This window comes from Cicer arietinum, chromosome 5 (genome assembly GCF_000331145.2).
Source record: "Cicer arietinum cultivar CDC Frontier isolate Library 1 chromosome 5, Cicar.CDCFrontier_v2.0, whole genome shotgun sequence".
In the NCBI taxonomy this organism is placed as follows: Eukaryota; Viridiplantae; Streptophyta; class Magnoliopsida; order Fabales; family Fabaceae; genus Cicer; species Cicer arietinum.
In genome coordinates, this window is record NC_021164.2 from 21313721 (window position 1) to 21323466 (window position 9746).

Here is a 9746-nt window from a genome sequence, read left to right on the forward strand (position 1 = left end):
GGTTGATCTAAATAATTAAATATAAATAAAATTTTTTATCACTACTATTATTATAATATTAAATTTTGCTTTTTGTGCTAAATCATAAATTTGTTATCATTTTTTGTAATTTAAACATATTAGTCTGCATCAATATTTGAAACATTTAAAAGTATTATTTTAAAATATAATTAAATATAATGTGATATAATATTAGATATCAAAGTAGAATGTAAATTTGTATCATGATAATTTGTTCCTCTATTTATAAAATCTTAGTGGTGAATCGTGTATATTTTCATAAAATAATAATAGTGAAAAATGATTTTAAACATGCTCTCAAGACTTGTCAAATTTTGAAAAAGTGAAGTCAGACCTTGAAATTAAACATTTGATATGGAATAGGTTAGACTTGAATCTAACACTTTTAATGTGTGCACTAGGTGTTACAATGTCTAGTTGGACTTAATCTATTTTCACTCATAATTTGTTCTATTTATATAACTAAATTACAATTAAAAAACAGTTCATAAATAAGATATTCTTAATTAAATAAGAAACAAATCTTAAAAATGTCATGAACAAAAATATAAATTATATACTCTAATAATATTTTATTTTAGATCTTAAATATGCTTAAATCAAAATATAAATTTAAAATTATCTAAAGATATTAAGATATATATTATTCTCAACAGAAGCAGCATGTCCTACCAATGAGGTTGTTGTCCCAAGATGTGCGACATCAAAGAAAAAGAAAAAGGATCTACGTGGTAGAAAAAGGAAGAGACGTGTGGAAGAGGTTCAAGACATACAAGAAGATGATGTTGCTAAAACAAATATTAGGGAAGGAAATAACGATCCTCCAAAAAATGTCGAAGTAAGTAGGATTAAGAATCTCTTAAATTCTTTTTCGAAATAAAAGGATTACATGTTTTTATGATGAAGATTTGATTTACATTCATGAATAATGGAGTTGCTTAATTTCTTTGTATTTAGTTTTCAATTTGATTCTAGCTTACTGATTGTGCCTATGATTTTCATTTTATGACACTATTTTTCTATGCAATATTTTTCTGAAAAAACTCTATACAATATTGAACTAGATTTTTATTATTATTCTTGGAGGTTTATAGTTGTAGTTACATTTATGTGGCTGTACTTAATCGTTAAATGTTTGTTGTTAAAAAAAAGTTTTTTTACTCAAATAAAAAAAAAAAAAAACTAGATTGATAATTAAATATTTATATCAATTCTACTAGCAATGGTTTTCAGATTTATCATTGATGCAAAAAGGTACTTCTTTCATTATCTCTGAGAAATTAGCAATTGCAATGGATTTTGTATATATTGTCTCAATAGTCGAGACAACTGATGTATAACATACATATTTGCATGATTTCAATTAATAAGCTTAATTATATACTCTCTCTAGATAGAAATATAAGCCAAAAAGATATTTGAAAATTTGATGCATAGATGAAATATATTAAATTTTAAAAAAATTTAATTTGAAATGATAAATATTAGTAATTAGTAGTTAATAATACCACTTTTTCACTCCTAATCTACTTATATTTCTTTTAATTTTGTTTTATTTTAAAGATCCTAATATACTTAACTTCATTCTTGTAGGAAAATAATGTGTCCAAAAACAATGACATAGAGAAAAAGCATGTTGATGATGAACCACCAAATGTAGATAATGCAACCATGGAGGAGGTGGAGATTGCAGATATACTTGCAAACAGTCTCAATGAAATATCTATTTTAAAATTCTCATGAGAGAATGGCATAGTATCCATGATTCTACTCAACCATCCAATGTTAAGTTGGATCGTCTAAGACTCATGGTTCCCCAAGTGCAATCATGTGATAATTTAAATCAATCAACATATTAATTTACTATAATGTATCTAAATTATGTGATACCTTTTTTCTATAATACTTTCCTCTGTCCATTCTTAGTTTTTTTTTTTTTTTTTTTATAAATGACTACTGCAAATTGACTCTTACATTTGGTTTGTAATTTCTATTACATAGTTTTGAGGCATAAACAAAAGAGACATTTTTTATACTTTTGTTCCACGCATAATCCTTAAATCAAGCCTTCTTTTTGGTGCATTTGATATTTAATGCCATTAACAATGCACCACATACAACCATGTAGTCGTTCCTTTTCTTTAGTTGCCTACTTTAAACTTTTGACCATTATGAGTTCTTTATGAAAAAGAAAATTGTTATTATTAAAACCATAAATGAAACTTGTAATGTTGAAATCATTTGTCATAAATTGGATTTCAGACACAATCTTCCTATCATTAATTCACATATCAATAAGTAATCATTGATACAACATATTCACACTATTAGAATTTTACATTTTTAAGTGCGATTAAAATATACATTTTAAGTTATTTGTGTATCTGAGTTAACAACAAACGATTTAATAATTATGTTGTTTTTTAAGTCGTTTAATGAATCGGTTTAACAGAGCTTCGTCCTGTTAAGTCGGTTCAGCTTAACTGACTTAAACATCATAAATTCAGTTCAACAGATCACCTTTTTAAGTCGGTTCTTTTGATCAACTGACAATAAATAGAGTTAAAATAATTATTTTTCTTAATAATTTTTATTTTATTTTATGATCTTGCTCCATATATACATACAACATTTCTTATTATATTTCAAATCAAAATTTTGTGCTTTCAACCATAATTTTATATACCCATCTAATAACCAAAATATACAATATCAGAAGTTCATACAAAATATAGAGTACAAAGAATATGTTTTCCATTTCTGACTACTCTTGACAAGACTAAAAATGATTTAGAAGATGTTGAAGTAACAATGTCGATTTACTAGAAAGGGGGTTTGAATTGTAAATGCACCTTTTAAAAATGCCTGTTAAAACTTAAGAAAATAACTCAAGATTGATTTTGGTTATGAAAACAGAAAACGGAGAACGTTCTTGGTTTTTGTAGTAAAACAGAGAACGTTCCTTGATTAGTTGAAAACAGAAAATCAGTTTATGTTTTATCTTAGTTAATTAATTCAATATGATAAATAAAGAGATAGGATAGAGAATACCACACAAAGATTTTATCCTGGTTCACCCAACGTGGGTTACGTTCAGTCCTCACACTGTGAGATTTTTCACTAAGTGTTTAAAACAAATAGCTTTCTTGATCTTACAACACCTAGTCTAGATCAACCTTGATCTATTTCAACCTCTATTGCTTTCCACCCATAAAGCAATACCAGCACCTATCTAAACTTGATAGAATGTAATCTTAAACAAACTATAAAGAAACTCTTATAGTTTGAGTTTTTACAATTTGATTGTTTTGACAGAATCTGAGATTTCTCAACTCTTGTTTGAGAATTGATTCTTTACAAATGATCTAATGATAATTGCGCAAACTAATGGATGAGTATGAACCAGCAGTTGTTTCGCAGAAATCAGAATGTATGATTGCCTCTGTTTTGCAGAATTTCAAGTATGTATGTGATTGATTTATGGATTTCGAAGCACTTGAATTTCTTGCTTTGAATCGGGATATTGGCCTTCTATTTATAGGCTGTAGAGGCACTGAATGAAGGTACAAGAGCTGTTGAAGAGGCTCTGCTTTTTGACTGAAACATTATTTTTAGAATAAAAATAATCCTTCTTTGAAATAGCTTTTTGACTTTATTGGTTTAGCATTTAAAGCTGTTATGTCCTTTTTAGAAAGTACTCTTGACGTTTCTTCATTGATCTTGGATGGTACATTCTCTGTCTTGAGTGTAGCTAGAGAATGTTGGAGATGAATTACAGACCAAATCAGAGAAGAAGCAGTGTTGTTGTTATTGTGCAGAAAATGGAGAATGATTAACGTTCTTGGTTTGTCATTTTGAACTTTCTTGAGCTTCAATAATCATTCTGGAGTTCTCGTTTTAAGCGTTCTGGATTTCCTTTGCAATTGTCTTCTCATATGTAAAGATTGATCGAACTTTCTTGACATTTGATTTTTGGAGTTTGCAAACTGTCATGACTTTTGTCTGCCTTTGAGTTCTTTGATCTTTGAGACCAAATAGCCTTTTTGAGTTTGGATGAATCCTACTTGTTCCTTGCCATGTACTGATTAGATATGAATAATTTCCAGGGCAGACTCTTTGTTAAAGAGATAGAAAAAGTTTGACCAATATGCTGTGATGGACAATTGTTGAAGCTGGAGATCATTCTCTGTTATGATGCAGAATGATCTTGTTGCTGTCTTTTCTTGATTATGTTCTTAATTAAATCCACTCAAAAACACATGTTAAATTAACATAACATTTTAGAATCATAATTAATTTTCTTAATTAATCTTTGTTTATTTTCATCAAAACTTTAAATATAGAGTTTGTCTCAACAGATGTCCATTAACAAAATTACAAAATCACATTTAGCAATATTCAATAGACATATATTCAAGTACCTTCATTTTCTTCAATTAATTCCACACAACGTTCTTGAACTTCTTTAATTTGATCCAGATGAAATGATCTTGAGTCGTCAAATATCTGAACAAAAAAAACACAATCAATATCAATTGAATCATAATTTTTATCATACGAACATTAAAAAAAAAAAAACACAATCAATAACAACTTATAATTTTTTATCAGACGAACATAAAAAAAACACAATCAATAACAACTTGTAAAAAATGTACGTACTTGCATCCATGAATTAACAATATCAACTCTTACAATATTCAACATATGTAACATGACATAATAGTCACACTCATAATTTGAAGATTGTCTCTGACTCTAAAATTGAAATCACAAAAAAAAAATATTAAATGCATAAAATTGTTATCATATTATAAATGAAGTTATTTTTTTGTAAATAACTTACTATAAGAAAATTTCATGTTATCTTCGATTTAACTCTCAAACTTAGTAACCTATAATAACCTTCGAAAGCTCTACAAAATAAAAATAAAAAATTATTAAAATTATGTTATAAAACATATTACAATACTTATGAACAATATAAATAAATTAAATAATAAAGACTACATTAAGCTCCTTAGGATTAATAGTAAGCAATTGTCAATGACAATTACAATAAAAAAATAAAATATATGTTATATTCAATTTTCCTCTATTAAAAGTGATAACTATAATAGAAAATACTTACTTTATGAGATAAGGTGTTAAGTAACAAATTCTTTTTTTTCGTACAACTTCTTTTGAATGTGGACTTGAGTATTAATTGAATCATTTTCACTTTGGATGAAACTTGGATCAATAAATTCATACACTTCATTCTTTCCTAAGTCAATACAACAACAATGTAGATACCTAATATATGAAACTTAATTTTCATTACAAATGAAATTCATACTTTGGCAAAATTTACAAATTTATAAATAAAGCTTCTTTTTTGTCATTGCACAAACTATCAAAAACATGTGCACGTTGAAAAGACTCTTGTCCAATATCAAGAATCATGTCCTCGAGCCAATTGTTCATATCTTCACGAACTTCTTCTCTTTCTGATACATTTGTCATGTTTAATGAATCACCGTGTCATATCAATTTTGTATAAGTTTGACATATCCCATAACAAATAAGATGATTTCTTATTTCTTCAAATTTTAACCGATATCCATTTAAACATTTAACACAAGGACAATAAAACTTTCCTTCATTTTTAGGAAGTTTTTTTAAATCAAATTCTAAAAATTCTTCCACATCTTTCTGATACACTTCACTTAAACGATTAGCATTCACCCAACTACGATCCATAACTACTTCTATTAAAAATAAACAACCGTAAAGATTAAAGTAAAAGATTAAAACTAAAACAATTTTACTGTTCAGAAAATGTATAGTTTACTTTTTATTTATTGTCCTAAAATGTTGTATTCATAATAGCTAAGAATAATCTAATAGTATACTATTGTTTTCTTCCTTATTGTTATTATTTTGTGAATATCTAAGTAGATGTGAAATTTACAATAACATAATAATTGAAATATTTAAATGGAAAACTTCCGGTTGAAATAGTTTAAACATGACACTTTCAAGCGTATTAGTTTAATCCGTTACTTCTATGTATTTCAAAATTAATTAATTTCCCTGTGTATCAATGATAAGAGTTATTACTTCAAGAATAATGGTTCTTTTAATCTCTTAAAGATTATAAGAGCTATTACTTCAGAAATAATAGATCATTTAATCTCGTAAAGATTCAAGTCATACCACTCTGCTCTTCTTGTTTGAGATACAAGTTCGGTGAAATCATGGAGATAAATTATATTCAGTAACATCCTATATTTTTTAATTGTTTTGTTCTGTTTCATTAGTAAGATGTACATGTCTATTGTCTCTAATACATAAAATACGTATAAAATACGTAAAGTTTACACCTTATATGTCTTTCTTTCTACATAAAATATTATTGTTTTTCTCCATATTCTGTCCACACACAAATTATAAAAAATGAAAGATGTAAATGTAATTTAACTTGAGAATCAAACTTGTTGATTTTATGAAGTGGTGACGATAAGGGTTGTGAAGTCGATGTTAGAAGAAAGGAAGGAAGTCATAATCCAGGTTGTAAGTGTTTCACCATATAGAGGTTAGGAATAGAATGTGGAGGTTTAGAGCGCAACTGTTACGGGAGTGGGAAGATAAAACATTAAGTACACTAGATCTTTTATATTTTTTTAGCAGTCTGCCTTAAGTCAGTTATCAATAGAACTGTATTAAATAAGTTTCAAATATTTTTACGTAAGTAACCAACTTAAACACGGAGGAAGATGAGATATATTAATTTTTATTTTTTATGTTTACCATCTCTCTTAAGTCGATTGCCAATATATGTGTTAAACGTGTTTTACATATTTATAAAATTGTCACCGCATATTTATAAAATTGCCACTTCCTCATTTTGTTAACTTATTTATACGGTCAACCGACTTAAATATACTTCTGCCTCATTTTTTATGTCTGGTGGCACGTAAACAACGTAATTCGTTGTATTAAAAACTCAATTTTCTACTAGTGTCACTACATAAAGTAAATAAAATATAATTCGAATGAAATCAAACTTTGCTAAAAACACATAAAAAATCGAAATTCAAATATTGTACTTAGGGGTAGATAAAGTTCAGTTTTGAATTAGAATTCTTTGAAAATTGAACCGAACCGGTTTTCAGTTTGAAAAAACTGAAATGAACTAATTTTCAATTTAAAAAACCGAATGAACTGTTTTATCAACTCGTGAACCGATTTACTATTTTAAACCGAACCGATTTAACTTAGGTTTTTTGTTCATATATGTCAAATTTTACATAATTACCCCCTAATTAATTCTAAAAAACAAATTTGGTTTTAGTTTTTCGAAATAAAAACCAGTTTGGTTCAATTTTTCAAACTAATAACCTGTTCGATTCGGTTTTTTTAAACTAAAAACCGGTTCTGTTCAGTTCTAGTTTGAAAAAATCACTTTGAAAACAGTTTGGTTTTCAATTTTTATAAATCATTTCAGTTCAAAAACAATTCAGGTCAGTTCAGTTCTGCAGTTTGATTCAGTTTTTGGTTTTTTTTTTAACACTCCTAATTGTACTGCATATTGTAAACTGTGCGTCTGACTTCACGCACCTCCCTAAAACCTGACCATCAACTGCCTCCATAATAACACGACGGCCGGCAACCATTGTTTCCTTTAGTTGGCCATGGCTCTTCTTTTAAAAAAAAATGCTTATTGTTACCATGAAGGTCATTACCTAAAAGCAAAAAAGTGTATGGTTAGTAGGGGTATATATGCATTGGGTCGTTTTTTTGTCAAATTTGATATTCAAGTCGATCAATTTTTTGGTTGGGTTGAACTCTCAATATATGATTTTTCCATCAAATCGAATTAATTTTGTTAAAATAATTTTAAACCGACAATGAATGAAAGACCATTATATTTATATGTGATATGATCAATTTAAAATAATCATAAAAAGATTGGATGATGTAGTAAAGTAGTAGTAAATTTTTATTTAATGTTAATGTAAAATAATTTTACATTTAACAATGCATATATTTTAAGTCCTTGTATTATAATGAGTGATTTTTTTTATCATTTTACATCTGTAGTGGTCTAAAATTTCGAGTGTTTCTCGAATTCAATGAGTCGCCATCAAAATTTATTTTAAATAGGCAAAATATTAGAAAATCTTTGAAAATATAAAAATGGTCTTTGAAATTAAATTTTGGCTTCATTAGTCGATTATGCGTATGGAAGATATTAATATCTTATTACATCCGTTAAAATATGGTTACTCATATTTAATTGTGTAAAATTAATGTTAATTTGTATAAATTTATTTTTCTTTATTATTAAATGCAGATATCAATTGTGTTTTTTATGAAGATAAATTTTGAAATAAAAAGTTGACTAAAAAATAAAGAGAAAAAAAAAATTGTTATTATGGTTGACAAGGTATACTTTGTCTCTAAGTATCTTACTATAATAATCTGCCTCCAAGGTTTTACCTCTATAGATAAGACTTTAAACTCAAGTGCAATATGATTCACTAAGTTGCCTCCAACAAAGTAACTCAGAGACAAGCTCCTGACTCTAATTTACGATGTTGACTCATATTTTTAGACTCTGCACCCAAACAAAATCAAGTGTCTAACTTTGAGGCAAGTCCATGTCTCTAATGAAAGTCAATGCAACACGAAAAAGTCAATAAAAGTCATGACTTTGAAGATTCGACTCAGAAACAAAATATGATGCAGACTCATTGCCTCGGACTCTGAACCATCACCAGAGGCAGAGGGAACCAGGAACCAAAGGGAGCGGCTCAGAGGCAGCAGCCCAGACGAGAGGAAGCAGTTCTAGTCTAGAAGCAGAAGTCCAGAGGAAGTAGCCCTGAGGCAGATGTTCCAGCTCAAAGGAAATTTCCTCGCAGCAGTTTCAGACCAGAGGCAGCAGTGCCAATCCAGAAGCAGTAGTTCCAGACCAGAGGTAGAAGTGTTAGACCAGAAGCAACAATTCCAGACCAGAGGCAGCAGTGCCAGAGCGAATCCTTTTTATGGAAAATATTAAAATTAAATATATGACTTATTTTTTATTGATTGATAGTATAAAATTGGAATACTACAACACCGATTAAAAAAATGTATAAATAAAAAGACAATAATACTTTTATTAAAATATGTTTATCGAGTACAGATACATTCAGCATTCTACTAACACAAAGTAGAAAATTGTACCCAAAAAAATATAATGTAAAAAATATTGAATTAGGAGTAGTGCATATACTATTAATTAGAAGAAGAAAAAAGTAATTAATGTTATATTGTAAATTAAAAATGGTCCTTTATTTTATGATAATTTTTTTACTAAAGAACTACTCGTTGTGGAACGGAGTTACATAGATAAATAGTCTTTTTTGTAGTCCAACTCTCAATATAAATTTCAATGGTAGTTGTTCATCCACCTTTATGTTTATCCAAAATGTGTCCTGAATTAGAGTTTTCGATCACTTCATTAGTTCTATTTTTTCATACTAGATTTGAGTTAGGGGAAGTATTAGTCAATTCCAATTGTTAAGACTCAAGTCCATGACAATATCTCAATCTAAAAGAATACTTCATTATATGAGAGAATCTCATAACTTAAGTATCACATTGAAGTTGAACACTTTTATCATTTCAATTTGACACTCCTAAGAAAATAAAGATGTTCTCTTTTAAAAATTGGATATTGATAGTGTGAATAAATTAAA

The 9746-nt window shown here is 27.8% G+C and overlaps 1 long non-coding RNA gene across 1 annotated transcript; it reads left to right on the forward strand.

Annotated features, from left to right (window-relative positions):
• The first annotated feature begins 690 nt into the window (after positions 1-690).
• LOC113786622 (uncharacterized) lies at positions 691-2056 on the forward strand. Its single transcript, XR_012162927.1, has 2 exons — positions 691-859; positions 1615-2056. It is a non-coding gene; the product is annotated as an uncharacterized lncRNA (long non-coding RNA).
• Positions 2057-9746: the final 7690 nt, after the last annotated feature.